The following is a 19,671-nucleotide window of genomic DNA, read 5'->3' on the forward strand; positions in this document are numbered from 1 at the left end:
GAGAAAGCTGTATAAATGGAATCATGCAGTATGTAACCTTTTGTGATTAACTTTATTTGTTTCACTCAGCATAATTCTCTGGAGATTCAAGAAGTTGTTGCATGTATCGACAGTATTTCAGTGTATGGCTGTACCCTAGATTGTTTAACCATTCACTCATTGAAGGACATCAGGTCTGTTTCTAGTTTTTGGCTTTTATGCATAAAGGTGCTATGAACAATTGTGTGCAGGGTTTTTAGTTTGTCTGTTTGCTTGAGACAAGGTTTTGCTCTGTCACCTAAGCTAAAGTGCATTGGCAAGATCATGGGTCACTGCAGCCTCGACCTCCTGGGCTCAAGTGATCCTCCCACCTCAGCCTCCTGAGTAGCTGGGACTACTGGCATGCACCACAACAGTTGGCTAATTAAAAAAAATTTTTTTTTGGTAGAGATGGGGATCTCACTATGTTGTCCAGGCTGGCCTTGAATCCTGGGCTCAAGCAATCCTCCCACCTCAGTCTCCCAAAGTGCTGGGATTACAGGTGTGAGCCACCATGCCTGGCCTGTGTACAGGTTTTTGTGTAAACCTAAGTTTTCATTTCTCTGGGATAAGTGCCCAGGAGTACAATTTCTGGGTCATATGATAGCTGCACTTTTAGTTTTTAGAGAGTGGCTATACCATTTTAATTTTCATTAGCAATGCATGAGAGATGCAGTTTCTCCATGTCCTCAGCTGCAATCATTGGCACTACCTTTCATTTTAGTCACTCTGATAAGTGTGTATGATATCTTAATGGTTTAAATTTACATTTCCTTAATTGCTAGTGATGTTGAATGTCTTTTCATGTTCTTACTTGTCACCTGTATAGCCTCTTTGGTGAAATATTTGTTCATATCTTTTGTTTATTTTCTATTTTTTTAACAGTTGAGTTTTAAGAATTCTTATATATTACAAATACTCATTCTTTGTCAGATATGTGGTTTACAAGTAACTTCTTTCTGTTTTTGGGTTGTTTTTCATCCTCTTGACAGGTTTTTCATGGAGCAAAAGTTCTAAATTTTGATGAAGTCCAATTTATCAAATTTTCCTTTTATGGATCATGCTTTTGACGTCAAGTCTAACAACTCTTTGCCTAACCCTATATGATGATTTTCTCCTGTGCTTTTTTCTAGAAGTTTTATAGTTGTACATAAGTCCATGATACATTTTGAGTTAATTTTTGTGTACCAAATAGTAGTTAGGGCAAGGTATTTTCTCCCCTGTAAATGTCCAATTCCTCTAGTACCATTTGTTGAAAAGGTTCTCTTTTCTCCATCAAATTACTTCTGTACCTTTTCTAAAAATCACTCATGCATATTTGCGCAAGTCTATTTCTGGTTCTTTATTCTGCTCCAGTGAGCTATGTGTCTATCCCTCCATCAATACCATCCGTTTGGTCACTGTAGCTATATATTTCAAAATAATAAGTCTTGAAATTGAGTAGACTAATTCCACTCACTTTATTCCTCTATTTCAAATTTGTTTTAGCTATTCTAGTTCCTTTGCCCTCCCATGTAAATTTAAAAATAGGCTATATTTATAAAAACCTTGCTCAGATTTTGATAGAGATTGTGTTAAACCTGCATATACATTTGAGGAACAATGAACATCTTTCCTCTGTTGAGTCTTTTAAACCACAAACACAGTGTATCTCTAAATTATTTAGATCTTTGATTCTTCCAACAGTGTTTTGTAGTTTTTAGCATGCAAGTCAGCTATGGGCTGAATGTTTGTGTCCCCTCAAAATTCGTATGTGTTGGTATCCCCAGTGTGGTGGCATTAAGAACTGATTAGGTGATGAGGGCAGCACCTTAATTAATGGGATTAGAGCTATCATCGTATGATTTTTTTCCCCTTTCATCTTCTTTAGGCCAAACAATATACTATTCAGAATGCATCAGGCTGCAAATAATAGATTAAATCAGATTAAAATTTGATCATATTAAAAGAAATGATTTTTTTTGCCCTGCAAGACACCTGGAGGTAGGTAGTTAAAGGTTGGCTAATTCAGCATCTCAGGAACGTCAGGGCTCTGGGTGTTCTCTGTGTCTCTGGGCTTTCCCCTCATGGTTGCAAGTCAGCCACGGAGGCCCCAAGTTCCCCTAGTGGGGGATGTGCTTTTATTTTAATCACAAGAAAAGGTTTTCTCAGAATCTCAACAGGCTTTTATGTCTTGTTGGCCAAAATAGGCCCATGTCCAAGCCTAAAGCAATCTGGCTAGGGGAATGGAAACGGGAATGGAATCCCATGGAGAGTTTAATCCAGGATTTCTCATTAGGAGTGCTTCTGGTGTTTTAGATGAGAATTTACTGTTGTGCAGGATTCTCCTGCTCACTGCAGGGCATTTATTATCTGTGGCCCTCACCTATTTGGCACCAGTGGAGTTTTTTAGTCACTCTGACAACTTCTTTCAAACTTCCCTTGGGGGCAATACCACTTCCCATTGACAGCCATTGGTTTAAACAAATTTTGATTCACTCCAATGTCAGCCAATGGAATGACCAAGCCATGACTGGTTCAGTTGAACACTATATATCAAATTCCCAATTATCTGCTTTTATTTTTCATCTCTCGGCAATAGCTAATATTTATTTTGTGTTTATTATGAGTTAACAGTGTGATAATGATTTGCATCCTCTATAATTTTAATCTTTATAACTTTATGAGATAGGTACTCTCATTGTCCCCATTTTACAGATTAGGAAATTGAGGCCTAGGAAGATTAAGGATGTTGCCCATACACTGATTCCAGAGTCAGCATGATTAGCTGCTACACCACACCATTTCCCCAGTAAAATAAGCCTTTGTTTTCATTATTATTATTATTATTATTATTATTATTATTATTATTATTGAGATGGAGTCTCACTCTGTCTCCAGGGCTGGAGTGCAGTGGTGCAATCTTGGCTCCCTGCAACCTCCGCCTTCTGGGTTCAAGAGATTCTCCTACCTCAGCCTCCCACGTAGCTGGGACTAGAGGTGCCCACAACCATGCCTGGCTAATTTTTATATTTTTTAGTAGAAACAGAGTTTCTCCATGTTGGCCAGGCTGGCCCTGAAATCCTAGGGCTCAAGCAATTTGCCTGCCTCAGCCTCCCAAAGTGCTGGAGACAACGCCCAGCCCGTTGTCTTTTACTGTCATTTATTCTGGATGGTAGTAAGACATTCTCCAAAAGCCAGGTAATTTCTCCTAGACTATACCCACAATTTCAGTTCCTCCCTACTAGCTGGAGGAATCAGAGAGAGAAGATGAATACATTTACCCCAGTTCTGTATGACAGATAAGGGGTAAGAGATGAAAAGCATGATTCAGCCATGTTATTTTGCTTTTTCTAAAAAGAAAACTTCTTATTAGATCAACAGTTAAACTATTAGGCTATTTCTTCCTTATAACCTAGGCTTTACAGTTCTTAAGAAAATACATAATTAGGGCAAAATCAAAATATGGCAATGGGTATAAATTTTCTCACTCAAGTACTGTTTTCAATTATCCTTTTCTGAGCTTTGGCTTTCTTTACTCTTTTGCATTTTCTAAGTGATTTCAGGAATTTTAAAACTCTTTTGCCTGTGTAAGGCTTCCAGGAACCCAAACCAGCCTCTGGCAGCTTAGGTATAGACATATTCTTCAGCAGGCAATTTTCTGGGCATTTCTATTTTGCCTGTATTTAGAGTTATTTGTGATCAACTTTTCCATTCTTTTGTCTGCTTGTCTATCTATCTATCTATCATCTATCTATCTATCTATCTATCTATCTATCTATCATCTATCTATCATCTATCTATCTATCATCTATCTATCTATCATCTATCTATCATCTATCTATATCATCTATCATCTATCATTTATCTATCTATCCATCCATCCATGCATTCACTCAGCCATTCTTTCATTCTTTCATTCAGCAGTGATTTGCTGAATTCCTACTTACTCTGACCCAACTATGTTTTATGCCACCCAATGTTCAGCAAAGACTTTTACTTAAGAGCTAGTTTTAAGTTTGACTGCTTGTCTCTTGTCCTTTAACTTTTACTTTTGTGGACCAGTACAGAAAGATCTATAGAAAAAAAAGTCTTGCTACCAAATCATGGGACTCTCTGGCCTATGGCAATGTCTAACTGTCTTTGTATCATCAGACTGAGAAATGGTTTCAACATGGTGCATGTTCAATAATGCTCACGGAACAAAACTGTGTTGTTCCTCTTCCAGAAAGTGCTATCATCCTCTCTTTTTATTCAGAATAGGTTTACCTAGGTGACTACATCGCTAACATTGCATTCCTCTGATTTCTTTCTCCCAATAGGACAGATTTGATTGAAAAGTAAAAAATTATTTCTTACATTATGCTGTTCCCCTAAGACGGTTTTCATTCCAAATGAAATTATCCTGGTCCTTCAACATCCACTTCAAATATCAATAAACTAGTGTCCTTTCCCCAGCCTCCTAAAGTCTTCATATGGAATTAGTTATTCTTTCTGGTAGTTCTCATATCATTCTTTCCATTCTGTTGTCCACCTGTTTGTCCATGAATCCATCCATCCATCCATCCATCCATCCATCCATCCATCCATCCATCCACCCATCCACCCATCCATCCACCCACCCATCCATCCATTCAGTCTTCTTTCATTTAACAGTGATTTAGTGAATACCTACTTACTATGAACCTACTATGTTTTACATGACACAATGTTTGGCAAAGAGTTCATATATGGCTTATCTAATTTCTTGATTATGTGTTTTTTTTCTCCAATAGGTCATGAGGCCTTCAAGCAAAAGCAGAAAATCATCTTACTGCTCTTTTTGCATCCCAAGTGGCTGACACAGAGGAAGGTATTCAATCAATGTTCATGGAATTGTGTTACTCATGCAGTAGGGCCTGCCTTCTCTTTGAGCTTTCTTAAACAGGCATTTGTTTTCCCCTTTTAAGCTTCATAGCACATTTTAAAAGCACAGAGTGACAGTAACTTTATCATAGTATGAAAGAAAATGCAAAAAGAAAAAAAAAACCAGAGTAGAGTTCATTTGAATAATCAGGGGGTATTCCCATCATAATGACAGTAACTTGGATTAATGTACCACAACCCTAGAGAGGAATTTGATTTCCTCATTGTGTGTATAATCTTTATCATCCTCTCAGTATTTGTTTCTTTTTGGTATTCCACATGTGGCTCTGATGTCTTCCTGCTTTCTGGATGGGAAAACTGAACTTCAGAACGGGTCACTGGCTTGAGCCATCTCACATAGCAAGTCAGAAACAGATGTGGAGATAAAATAAGTATTTTAAAATTTTAATAGTTTCAATCAAGTCGAGGTATCATCACCAGCATATCATATTTGCTACGCCTTGAGCCATTATTATGTACCATGAACTTTACGTGCATTATTTTTTCTGCGTAATCCTTATTTTGAAAACGTTTAAAACCTGCAAAACTTTGGAATGATATGCAATGAAACATCTAGCTTTATTAATTGCTTCCTCTCTGTACTCAGGATAGTTAACATTGAAACAATTTCATTATCTATTATATAATCTTTGTTCAAATTTCCCCTATTTCTCAATAATTCCTGCCTGCTTGCTTTCCTCCCTCCCTTCCTTCCTTCCTCTCTTCTTTTTCTCAATTTAGGATCTAATCAAGGATCACACATTGCATTTACTTTTCCTATTTCTTGAGTCTCCTTTAATTAGAGTATTTTCTCAGCCTCCCCCTTGTGCATCCCGCTTTCATGACATTGACAGTTTTGAAGAGTCTGAATAGCAGTCTGGAGTGATATTTTGAGGTCCTGTGACTAACCCCTGTAAGTCTTTTGTCTAGTGGTTTTAGCTTCCACTGATGATAATTGTGCATTATTGTTTAAGCTCTCACAATAACCCTGAGAGGCAAACATTATTTTTATCCATATATTTACACGAGAAGACCGAGTCTTAGAGAGATGAAGAGACCTGCTCAAAGTCCCACAGCTAGTAAGGGGCAGAGCTGAGATTTCAACTCACATCTGGCTGTCTCTAAACCCGGCACTCTTACAGCTTACTACCCTATACTAGCTGGGGGTAGCATTTCTCATCTGTTTTAATCCAGGCAAGACAAGAAAAAAGTGATATTTAAGATCATATGAGACAATTTATCTCCCCTCTCAGGTCTCTTCCTTCTTATTCCCTAAGCACTTTGTGTGTGTGTGTGCTGATGCCTGATGCCTCTCAATTCACCCTTCTCTGACTATATTACCTGAAATGTGGTGAAGAAATTATGCTTTTGTACAATGGACCCTAGATTATGGAACTCGTGGCTATATGTCATTCTATATGACACAGGTGGCACTCATCAGTGGAGAAAGGATGGCTTATATAGCTGATATTTGGAGAACTGGTTTACTATTGGAGAAAAATTATTCAGATCTCTATCTTCTACCACATACAAACATAATCTCCAAATATAGACCTAAATGTGAAAGGCAAATTTATGATATTGAAAAAATGAAGGAGCTTGTGTATGCACATGTGTGATTTGGGGGTATAAAAGATTTTTTACACATTATTCAAATAGCATGAATCATAAGGGACAAAATGGTTGCGTGTGACCACACTAAAAATTTCTGTTTAATAAAAGACACCATACACCAAGATGACAGATTGATTGTAGGTTTGAAGATACATGCAACTTTTAAAACTAACAAGGATATTTCTAGAATATACCAGGGACTACCACAAATCAAGAAGGAAAAGACATGAAACAGTTAGACAAGATATTAATTCACAAGAGACTAACTAATGTACAAAGAGATGCTTAACCTCACTAGTGATCAAAGACACACAAAACAAAAGAAGATGCCACTTTCCACCCATCAGATTAGCAGCCAGTGGGAGGTAAGATATCACCAAACATTGATAAGGCTGTGGGGAGTGAGAGCTTTCAAGACTGCTAGTGGTGATAGCAACAGGAGACAGACAAATTGCTGGGCAGATAGAGACAGGTCCCTGGTGAAACTCCACCTTCAAGCCAAGAACACTGTAAACCCTGAAAACTGAGCTACAGTTCTGGATAGAATCCATGAACCTGAATGAGAACTTCCATCCCCATTTTACCTACTCTTTCTCAATTGGTTCTTTCTAAATGATGCCTCTTAACCAATTGAATGGTGCCTTTTCCAAGACTATTTTGCATATGCCCACTTTCTCCTGATTGGTTCTTTTCACAAACCAATTGAAGGGTGCCTTTTCCAGTCCTACCCATAAACCAATCAGCATGCACTTCCCCATTCTAAGCCCATATAAACCCTGGACTCAGCCTGTCAGCCAGCTACCCACTTTTGGGTCCCTTTTTGCTGTCAAGAGCTTTTCTTTTGCTCAATAAATTCTACCCTGCCTTACCCCATGATATGGTTTGGCTGTGTCCCTGCCAAATCTCATCTTGAATTGTAGTTCCCACAGTTCCCACATGTCATGGGAGGGACCTGATGAAAGGTAAGGGGATCATGGTGGTGGGTCTTTCCTGTGCTGTTCTCATGATAGTGAGTAAGTCTCATGAGATCTGATGGATTTATAGAGTAGTTCCTTTGCACAAGTTCTCTCTCTTACCCACCACCATTTAAGAAGTCCCTTTGCTTTTCCTTTGTCTTTCATCATGATTGTGAGGCCTCCCCAGCCATGTGGAACTGTGAGTCCACTGACCGTCTTTTTCTTTATAAATTACCCAGTCTTGGATATGTCTTTATTAGCAGTGTGAGAATGGACTAACACACCCCCTCTCCAGTACCTTATTCCTCTTGGTCATGAGACAAGGACCCAGAACTCACTGAACTGTGATAATAAAAGGCTGTGACACTCCTGTCAGCTGAACTACCAGAATGAAAAAAACTGCAACAGGGGGACTGTTGTAAATTGTACATCCTGGAGTGCAGTCTGGCATTTTCTATAAAGTAATTTACATGCTCTGTAATTCAGCAGTTCCACTGCTTGGTGTATGTCCCAGATAAATTCACAAACAATTATAAGAAGAAACATGAGCAAGGATGCCCATTTCAACATTGTTTGTTGTAACAGAGAGCTGTCTAACCAACAGGTCTTTCATCAGGGGAATAGAGAAGTAACAATAATGTTAACTAAGGTGTTTTTTCCTCTGCACTTACTATGTGCCAAGTGATTCTCAAAGCTCTTCAGATACATCCAGTCCAAAACTCATTTAATTGTCATAATCACCCTGTGATGTAGGCACTAGTACCATCCCATTTTATATATTAGGAACCTGAGTTACAGAGCACTTAAGTAATTTGCCAAAGACAACACAGCTAGTAAGAGACAGAGCGGGATACGATGGGGTGCATACAGTGAAATATTCTGCAGTAGTCAGAAACCATGAATCAGATTTAGTGACAAGATCTTCAAAAAGGTAGTGTTGAATGAAAAAGTGAGATACATAACCCAATATCACTCTTATTAAATAAAAGCACATACATTGTCAAAAATGTTAGGTATTCTTCAGTGAAAGGACATTTGAGTGGGTCCCTGTGGGTAGGAGTGGGAAGGGGAGATGAAGGGAAAAATGATGGGGCTTGCACACAACTGTGAGATCATCTGCCATGACCTGGAGAGGAGAAAGCTGAGCTTTCTGAATTGGAGGTTCAGTTGTTAAGAAGGAAACCACCATCATTAAAATCTTTTGGGACTGTTGACGAACCCAGGGTAAGGTTGCTCAGAAAAGTGAGAAGGCTAACACTGAGGTGCCCCTGAGAGGCCCCTACATTGACCCCATTCTCTGAGGGTTACTAGGCACAAGCAAGAAAAGATAGTAAGGAAATGCAGATTTTATCAATTCTCATTCACTGTTATATATCCACATGCACAGAATTAAAAGCAGGCCAACATTCTTCGTGCTATCTAAAAAAGGTTCCTGGGCCACCCTTCCTCACTGCTATTTCCTAGACATGCTAATTTTAACATAACCTTAAGCAACATAAATTCAGGGAGCAAAAGCTATTTAAACACACATACCATAAAACGGCAGTCTGTCCAGATACCCTACAGATTCTTCAGTCTTTTCCCTCTCATAATGGGAGATGGTTGATACAGCAAGTTACAGAAGGAGGCTCCCAGAAAATGAAGCTGAGGGCAGGGGTTGTTTCCAGACACTCGTGCCCAGAAGCCACTGTTCAGGATGTGTGTTCAGGGGATGTGTGCGTCGTGGGGGATGGTGAACATGGATGAAGCCCCATTTTTAAAAAAACTCAGATCCCAGCTGAGACTCCCACAGGGTGCAAGGGTTTACATGAGGCCATGATTAAAAGGCAGGACTGATTGGGGGCGCTCAGGAGGAAATGTTCCCAATAGGGTGCTTGGCTGCTGTGGCTCAGTGGAATTCTTCACTCTCAGGCCAGGCAAAAGTCATGAGGTGGAGGCATCTCTGGAGAAGTTTGCTTTGCTTTGCTCTTTAAGCACTGCAGAAAGAGCATTGGACTGGGGAATAGAAGACTTTCTTGTCTTTACTCTGCCTGTTCCCAGCTGTTTGAGTCTCTTTGCTATTAAACAGGAAAAATTAGGCCAGCCCTGCCTACTCAAGGGAAGGGGGGATAGGTTGTGAGGTTCGTGAAGTTAAACCTGCATAAATGCTTTTAAATCTGCCAAGTGCCATATGGCTGTAGAAATAACAAAGTCATGTGCTTTGATCTGCGCCTTCTCTGAACCACACAGGCTTGTGAGTCCATTCCTAGTCCTAGGATGGGAGTTAAGCTTGATATATTTCATCTGCAGGAAAACGAAGGATTGGTCCTGGATGACTCCCTGAATCCGCAAAGAAACTGAGGCCTGATATCCAATTGATTTCTCCTTAGGATGAATGATTTTGGGGGTTAGGGGAGGATGGTGTGGGTTCAGAGTGGAGAGTTCACACCTGTGATGAGGTTGGGTGAAGGCTTGGCTTCAGTTGCCCTGTGACTTTGAGTGAAGGTTACTGGGTGCCTCAGGCTCTGCTTACCTACTTATAAAATAAATAAAAATGTCCCCCTCCCCATCCTGACCGTGTGAAGATGGTTAGGGTCCGGTTACACACTGAGTTCATCTAAGTCCTGGAGAAAGATTCAGCTTTTCTTGTTGTGCATCTCCATCACCTTCATCTTTGGCACTCACTTGCTTTTAAAACACCTTAATAAAGTAACCACAGAAACAGTGGGTGACTTTCAAGTCCATGCCTTGGAAAGTCAAAAGTTCTCCATCTTTTCACTGCCCAGCAGCCCCAAGTGAGCCAGGCGCTGAGCTACTGTGATAAAATTCTGGTTTCATCCCTCAGAACCTGGGTCACCATTTTCTTTCTTCTTCTTTTTAAATGAGCTACTATTGTCAGAATGCAGGAGATCTCTGTTAATAAACTAAAGATTTCATGCCACCAGTGATTTTTCTAAGAGAAGGCCAGAATGCAGCTGACCAGGCTTGCTTGTCTCCTTTTGTGTTGAGAAGTTTTGACTGGGTTCATGGTCCTAATTGGGTTATGGGGCTGCTAATATGATTTTGCTGCCTGGAAATGCAAAAACCATGAGTCAGTTAAGAAGCAAGGTGAAGCTATTTCCAGCATCTCCCAGACAGGATGGAGGCCTGGGTGATGGTAGAAATGGATCTAGCAGGCAAGGCTGTTCTTTCTCTCCAGGGATGTCCCAGCCTCTGTGGCAGAGCGATACTTTATCTTCGGAAGCACAGGCTTTGCATTCCTGCTTCTGGGCAGGCTGCCCAGCTAGTGTCCCAGCGGGTGGGGAGATTCGGTAAGTTCAATTTGATTCAATTCAGCAAACATTTGCTCACCTCCTATTGTGTCCAAAGTAGACAAAAATAACGGTCTTCTTTTTTCTTTTAAATTGTGAAAATGAAATATTCTTGTTCTAACATTTTAAGTGTTAAGCTGGAAGGCCACTCCCTTACCCCTTCAACCACACCTCCCTGAGGTACTCAATGTTGAGGTTGCATTATTATTATTATTATTATTTTTGTTATTTAGTTTTTATTTCATAATTATAAACTTAACTTTGCAATCCAGTTAGGCATGGACGGAAACAAAACATGGAACCCAAAGGAAACTGCAGTGAGAGCACAAAGATTATAGGATACTGCGATCAAATGGGGTGGAGGGGTGGTCTACCGAGCTACAGATGGAATGGTCTGGTGGTTAAGATAAAACACAAGTCAAACTTTAATGAGTGGACCATAGCCAGCAGTGGTGATCTTGCTGGTCTTGCCACTGGACCCAGAGCGCTCCATGGCCTCCACAATATTCATGCCTTTTTTCACCTTGCCAAAGACCACATGCCTGCCATCCAACCACTCAGTCTTGGCGGTGCAGATGAAAAACTGGGAACTGTTTGTGATGGGTCCAGCATTTGCCATGGACAAGATGTCAGGACCTGTATGCTTTAGGATGAAGTTATCGTTATTAAATTTCTCCACATAGATGGAAACTACCAAAGCTACTATACTTTGACTTATTCCTCACTGAATTCCAGGATTTCTGTGGATCTTCTCATCAATGTTGCTATGGTCTGAATATTTGTGTCCCCCCAAACCCATACGTTGAAATCCTAACTGCTAAGGTGATGGTATAAGGAGGTAGGGCCTTTGGGAGGTGAATAGGTCATGAGGGCTGGCCTCTCATGAATGTGATAAGTACCCTTGTAAAAGAGACCCCAGAGAGCTAGCCAGCCCCTTCTGCTATGTGAGAATACAGTTAGAAGGCACCATCTGTGAATCAGAAAGCAGGTCCTCACCGGACACTAAATCAGCTGGCATCTTGATCCTGGACTTCTCAGCCTCCAGAACAGTGAGACATAAATTTCTGTTGTTTATGAGCTACCCAGTTTTAGCAGCCTAAATGGACTAAGATCTGTGTCTTTTTACCCTACTCATTCTTAGATCTTGTCGCTTTTTGTGGGTGTACTTATTCCACCTTCATTACACTACCCCTGCTGTTTACACGGTGTGCTGTCAAGAATCCTCATTAAGGTAGCATGCCGAACCTACTTTATTTGGAGGCCTACACTAATTTTTGGCTTTCGATTCCCATTGCCCTCTTCGGGAATGTATTATAATTTGACAAGCAAACTCATCCTCTTCCACTTTCCAAAACAACTTTAGTATACACAATATAGAAAAGGAAATATATGTTTGGTGCTGCTATCTCTTTTTTTTTTTTTTTTTTGAGACAGAGTCTCATTCTGTCACCCAGGCTGGAGTGCAATGGTGAATGGTGTGGTCTTGGCTCACTGCAACCTCTGCCTCCCGGGCTCAAGTGATTCTCCTGCCTCAGCCTCCCAAGTAGCTGGGACTACAGGAGCCCGCCACCATGCCCCGCTAATTTTTGTATTTTTAGTAGAGACAGGCTTTCACTATGTTGGCCAGGCTGGTCTCGAACTCCTGACCTCATGATCTGCCCGCCTTGGCCTCCCAAAGTGCTGGGATTACAGGCGTGAGCCACTGCACCTGGCTTGGTGCTGCTATCTTATTTTTCATGAGTACAAGCTTTGAAGGACAGGGACTTGATCTTTTTTTCTATTCCATAAAATGCTGATATGGCTAAGCTTTGCAGGATTTTAGGTGTTGTCATATATGTAATTAATTCCACGGGCAGCCCCTCACTGAAGGATGGGGTTATCTGAGACCACCAAGCTCTAATGCCTTACCAATCTGTTGCTTTCTCATTTTGTTCAACGTTTTTCTTGGAAAGAAAAACGTTGAACATATCAAGATGAATCAGCCAAATATTGTACTGTGTGTGCGTGTGTTGGGGGTGGGGGCAGACAGAGTTGAGGTGGCAGAGGCAATGTAGGAGGAGCAGATGGACTGACCAGAATGCATAAATAGTACGTGAATTCTTCCCGGCCAAGGATCTGAGCCTACTTTGTCTGCATCATATCATCAGCATTTCAGTTGTGTCTGGCACATAGGTGTTCAATAAACATTTTTTGCACTGAATGAAAGAATGAACTTCTCACTTTTTTCAGAGATGTGATTTGTGATTCTCGGAATCAGCCAGGGTCCTAAGATGTCCTGGAGGCCGTCTCCATTTCTCTCAGCGAGCTAAGGTGTCCGAGTGGCACCAGTTCTCCACTCTTTCTGCGATCTTTGCCTGCCGCATGCCTTTCTCAAATCTTCCGGTTATTAAGCTCAGAGGTCCGGTGGCCCACCCCGGTAACTCCAGAGGTTGCATTATTGGCTTGCATTAGTTTTCCATGCTTCTAGAAACATATCCACACACGTAAAACTTTTATCAAAAAAAAAAATGAAATAGTATGATGTATCTTTTCGCAACTTTGTTCTTTTCCCTCCTGAACCATACAACATAGAAAGTTTCCAAGTTAATGTATATAAAACTAGCTCACTTATTTATAATAGCTGCATGCAATTACGTAGGACAGGTATTGTGAAGTTTAATCATTTCCCTTCTGATGTTAATTCAGGCTGTTTCTAAGTGTTTTTTTTTTTCCCCCTTAGCTCCTCTTGCTGGGAGCATAGTGTGCTTAAAACAGGGGCCTTGCGAGTGGATAGACCTCGGTCTGAATCTCAACTTAGCCACTTACTGTATGACCTTAGGGACGTTCTCTGAGGTCCCCCAGCCTCACTGCCTTCAGCTGCAAAGTGAAGGCAGCAAGCAGCTCACAGTGACACATGCAGTAAGGATGGAATGATGGACACCGAGTGTTTCTAAGACAGGGTGTGACACACAGTGACGGTCCAATTAGTTCTAGCAGTAACTTGGGGTTTGGAAATCTTCATCTTGTCAGAATTCCCACTGCTGTAATTGAAGAATAGGACTCTCACAGGACCTGGGGCTCCCAGGAGGAAGTCATTGGCAAAATACAGATCCAGCTGCTCCAAAGTCTACAATACCTGCAGACAAAGGCACAGCCTCCTCTGAGGGTAGAGCCTGGGGAAGTCCTTGGGCAGCCCTAGGAAGGAGGTGGACCTCCTGCCTCTGCTCTGCCAGCGACACACCTTGAGGGGTCCTGCTTATCCTAGGTGGGGGTTGTGTTCAGAGAAGTAGAGGGAGGCTGCTTTGGTGAAGCGGTCTTATGTGAGGTCCTCATGCAAGGAGGACCTCCTATTCGTAGAGACAACCTTTTTGTTTTCCAGATGCAGAAACCTCTCTGGTTTAGTCAGGCGCCCTACACTCTGACATGTGGCTGGCGGGCTGCGGCCACTGCCACCCCCTGTGTGAAGTGACCAGAACCACTGGCAGTCCTTAAGGGCTATGTGGTCATTTTCCTAGATGGCCTTGAGGCTCAGTGATTGTAACTCTCAAGTGCCTTGGCCTGTTAGCCTCCTCTGTTGAAGAACTTAGAGCATGTGGGGTCTGGCTGTCAGCCCCCTGACAGTTTGCTGCCCTCCAAGGCACAGCGTTCTTCATGACACACCAGCTTTCACAGGCTGGTTCCCCATCCGCCAGGATATTCACATGGTCTCTTGGTAGAGTCCTTTCATTCTAGGGTCCAGGGGTAAGGCGGGTAGTCCCAAAGTCCTCTTGCTGATTCTCTTTCTCCCAGGAGGCTCTAAGGCCATCAGACAAATGCACCCTCGGTGACCTCCTTTGATATCCCAGCAATCCTGGGTGTTTGCACAGATTGGGTCTCCACCATCTGTTGGCACAGGCTTACCTATCCACTCAGAACTTTCTAGGTCAGTGCTTCAAATAGTGACCCACAGACCGGTTTCAGTCACTGGCTAACAGTGAAACAAGGACTACGAGAACAGAGTGGTGAGTTTGCATAAAGCCAAGCATACTCTATTTGTGGGGAGGTTCTTTACCTTTGGGATTCAGAGATTACTTTTTTTGGCATTAAAATATCTTTTTAAAAATGATGAGCATTTATTTATTATATATTTAATTTCCTTTCTTTTTACAAATGGGATATTAATTTTAAACAATATTTTAAATTAATTTCTGTGATTTTTCTGTTCAGGAACTTCGCCCATATTTCCACTGGATGTTAATGTTTTTCACGTTGATTTGCAAGATATATTTTTAAAACATTAACTCTTCAATAGACACATGGGCCTACTTGAGGGTGAAGGGTGGAAAGAGGGTGAGGAATGAAAAAATGCCTATTGGATGTTATGTTGATTACCTGGGTGACAAAATTATCTGTACAACAAACCCCAATGACACACAATTTACCCATGTAACAAACCTGCATGTGCACCCCTTGAACCTAAAATAAAAGTTGGAAAGCAGAAAAATAAATAAAAAAAATGAAAATAAAAACATTAATTTATACGGAAAATATTTGCAAAAATATCAGTTTGTCACATGCCTCTTAATTTTATGTACCCTGCATGCTTTTTCATGTGCATTTAAATTTCATGCATTCATATTCAATTCTTTTTGCAATCTAGATAATAAAAGCAGTGAAAATAAATCTAACTCTATTCTACATTTTATCTCAACTTTGTATGACTTGTTTTTACTTAAAATGTAATGTTTTAAATTTACCGGCTCCCTCCATCCAGTTGACTTGATGTCCTTATTTGGAAGGATTACACTGTCGTAGGTGGTCTCTTTACCTTCCTGCCTCTCCTGGGTACTGCTAGTCTCAGTGGAATGGGCTCATCAGTTCTATTACATCTTGTGAAAGCTTGAGAGCTGTCATCAACACACTTGGCTGCTCTGTTGATTGTTCTGTAATCCATTTAAAACAAAGAAACAAAAGTAATGTATTTTAAAATAACTTCCTTATTTTTGTAAAACCTTAGATTCTCCCTTTCTCAGCTTACATCCCAATGTCTTTTTCTTTTCTTTTCTTTTTTTTTTTTTGAGATGGAGTTTTGTTCTATCATCCAGGCTGGAGTGCAGCGGCATGATGATCTCGGCTTGCTGCAACCTCTGCCTCCTGGGTTCAAGCCATTCACCCACCTCAGCCTCCAGAGTAGCTAAGACTACAGGGGCATGCCACAACACCCTGCTAATTTTTGTAAAGATGGGGTTTCATCAGGTTGGCCAGGCTGGTCTTGAACTCCTGAGCTCAAGTGATCTGCCTGCCTGGGCCTCCCAAATTGTTGGGATTACAGGCACAAACCACTGCCTCCGGCCCCACTGTCTTTCTTGATGGACTCATTAGCATAAAACTCCTTTGTTAGTTCACCGTTACAAGGTTCATTCTCAACAATTGCTATTATAATTTACACTTTTCAATAGTCGCTAATTCAATGTTATCACTTACAATTACAACAACTATTGTTACCATTTGACTCAGAGGGGTTCACAACAGAAACAAAGATGGGGGTGACGCTCTGGGGCCCAACCTTAATCTGATGGTAACCAAAAAATGGCGCCTTCTACACTGGCTTTGCTGCTGGGTAAATTCACTCTCAGCCACCCATTTGCTCTACTGTGTGAAATTGTTGCCTTAATTTTAGAGCATTTATTGTTTTCAGTGGGAATGAGGGGCTTCAGACAGGGCCAGAAATGGAAAGGGTAGTCGTGGCAGGAGTATGAATTGGGCACCATGATAGTGTGGAGAGAGCACTGGGTGTTTGGACCCCAGGACTCTAATCCTGACAGTAATGTTTAATTATGGGACCTGGAGCAGGTGGCCACTCCTCTGTGCCTCATCTTTCTGCATCTGGAAAACAAATACATTGGTCTTTATATGGGGGTGCCCACACAGACCACCGAGGTGCAAAATGAAGATATTAGACTTTATATGGATAATTATGCTATCTTTAAAAAAATCTATCTGGATAGTGACTGGTGCCCTACATCAGGCAGTCATGGCACATAGATGTTACTGAGGGAAGGAGGGGGTTCATTATGCAAAAGTGTGGACAGTGGCCTCCTGACTACTTTGTTAGCTTTCCTATTGCAATGTTTTGCAGTTTGCTCATGCTCCATTAAAATGTATTACCTGGTTTGAACTAAACTAACCCTCATGAAATGGATGAGTGACTTAAAGATTCCTGCAAAGAACCACCATGGCACACGTTTACCTATGTAACAAACCTGCACATCCTGCACATGTATCCCAGAAATTAAAATAAAGATTTCTGCAAAGAAATAGGTGGGTTGAAGAGAACAGTAATTATACAAAGACAAGAAAACAGCAAGAGACCGTCAGAATCAACCCTCCTGTGCCTGGAATAATCTCTGAGTCCATGTCACTATTAGCGAAAAACAATGAAGACCTAATTGGATCCAACAAGAAGTTGTCTTAAAACCCCCAAATTCTCTTTTTAATTTTTTAATTAAAATTTTTTTTTTTTTTTGAGACTGAGTCTCACTCTGTAGTCCAGGCTGGAGTGCAGTGGTGTGATCTCAGCTCACTGCTACCTCTGCCTCCCAGTTTCAAGAGATTCCCCTGCCTCAGCCTACTGAGTAGCTGGGATTACAGTCACCTTCCACCATGCCTGGCTAATTTTTCTTTTTTCTTTTTTTTTTCGTATTTTTACGGAAGCATTCTGTGAAACTTCTTTCTGATCTGTGCATTCAACTAACAGAATTTAACCTTAGTTTTGATTGAGCAGTTTTGAGACACTCTATTTGTAGAATCTGCAAGTGGACATTTGGAGAACACTGGGGCCAACGGTGAAAAATGAAATACCTTCCCCTAAAAACTACACGGAAGCATTCTGTGAAACTTCTTTCTGATCTGTGCATTCAACTAACAGAGTTGAACCTTACTTTTGATTGAGCAGTTTTGAAACACTCTTTTTGTAGAATCTGCAAGTGGACATTTAGAGATCTTTGAGGCATATGGTGAAAAACGAAATATCTTCAAGTAAAAACTACACAGAATACTTCCGTGAAATTTCTTTCTATTCTCTGCATTCATCTCACAGTGTTGAAACTTTCTTTTGATTGGGTAGTTTTGAAACACTCTTTCTGTATAAACTGCAAGTGGACATTTGGAGCGCTTTCAGGCCTATCGTGGAAAAAGGAATATCTTCAAATAAAAACTACACAGAAGCATTCTGTGAAACTTCTTTCTGATCTGTGCATTCAACTAACAGAGTTGAACCTTAGTTTTGATTGAGCAGTTTTGAAACACTCTTTTTGTAGAATCTGCAAGTGGACATTTGGAGAACATTCAGGCCTATGGTGAAAAAAGAAATATCTTCCCATAGAAACTACACGGAAGCATTCTGTGAAACTTCTTTCTGATCTGTGCCTTCAACTAACAGAGTTGAACCTTAGTTTTGATTGAGCAGTTTTGAAACACTCTATTTGTAGAATCTGCAAGTGGACATTTGGAGAACTTTGAGTCCTATCGTGAAAAATGAAATATCTTCCCATAAAAACTACACGGAAGCATTCTGTAAAACTACTTTCTGAACTGTGCCTTCATCTAACAGAGTAGAACCTTTCTTTTGATTGAGCAGTTTTGAAACACTCTATTTGTAGAATCTGCAAGTGGACATTTTGAGAACATTGAGGCCTACGGTGAAAAACGAAATATCTTCCCATAAAAACTACACAGAATCATTGTGTGAAACTTCTTTCCATTCTGTTCATTCATCTCACAAAGTAGAAATTTCTTTTGACTGAGCAGTTTTGAAACACTCTTTTTGTAGAATCTGCAAGTGGACATTTGGAGCGCTTTGAGGCCTAACGTGGAAAAAGGTATATCTTCAAATAAAAACTACACAGAAGCATTCTGTGAAACTACTTTCTGATCTATGCATTCATCTCACTGAGTTGAACCTTTCTTTGGATTGAGCAGTTTTGAAACACTCTTTTTGTAGAATCTGCAAGGGGATATTTGGAGAATATTGAGGCATACGGTGTTAAACGAAATATCTTCCCCTTAAAACTACACAGAAGCATTCTGTGAAATTCCTTTCTGACCTGTGCATTCATCTGACAGCGTAGAACCTTTCTTTAATTGAGCAGTTTTGAAACACCTTTTTTGTAGAATCTGCAAATGGACATTTGGAGATCTTTGAGGCCTATGGTGAAAAACGAAATATCTTCAAGTGAAATCTACACAGAATACTTCTGTCAAATTCCTTTCTATTCTCTGCATTAATCTCACAGTGTTGAACCTTTCTTTTGATTGGGTAGTTTTGAAACACTCTTTCTGTATAAACTGCAAGTGGACATTTGGAGCGCTTTGAGGCCTATCGTGGAAAAAGGTATATCTTCAAATGTAAACCACATAGAAGCATTCTGTGAAACTTCTTTCTGATCTGTGCATTCAACTAACAGGTTAGGGTTAGGGTTAGGGTTAGGGTCAGGGTCAGGGTCCGGGTCGGGGTCGGGGTCGGGGTCGGGGTCAGGGTTAGGGTCGGGGTCGGGTTAGGGGTCAGGGTCAGGGTCGGGGTCGGGTTAGGGGTCAGGGTCGGGTTAGGGGTCGGGGTCGGGGTGGGGGTTGGGGTCGGGGTGGGGATTGGGGTCGGGGTGGGGGTTGGGGTCGGGGTGGGGGTCTGGGTCGGGGTGGGGGTCGGGGTCGGGGTGGGGGTCGGGGTGGGGGTGGGGGTCGGGGTCGGGGTTAGGGGTCGGGGTTGGGGTCGGGGTCAGGGTCAGGGTCAGGGGTAGGGTCAGGGTCGGGGTAGGGGTAGGGTCAGGGTCAGGGTCAGGGTTAGGGTTACTTTTCCTAAAATATGATATTTGCAGTAACTAATAATGCCTTATTGGTGTTATTTTTAAGCATTAGTACATAAGCATTTAATTTTTTAAGATTTCTAAACTGAT

This window comes from Hylobates moloch, unplaced genomic scaffold, assembly GCF_009828535.3.
Source record: "Hylobates moloch isolate HMO894 unplaced genomic scaffold, HMol_V3 SCAFFOLD_8, whole genome shotgun sequence".
Taxonomy (NCBI): Eukaryota; Metazoa; Chordata; class Mammalia; order Primates; family Hylobatidae; genus Hylobates; species Hylobates moloch.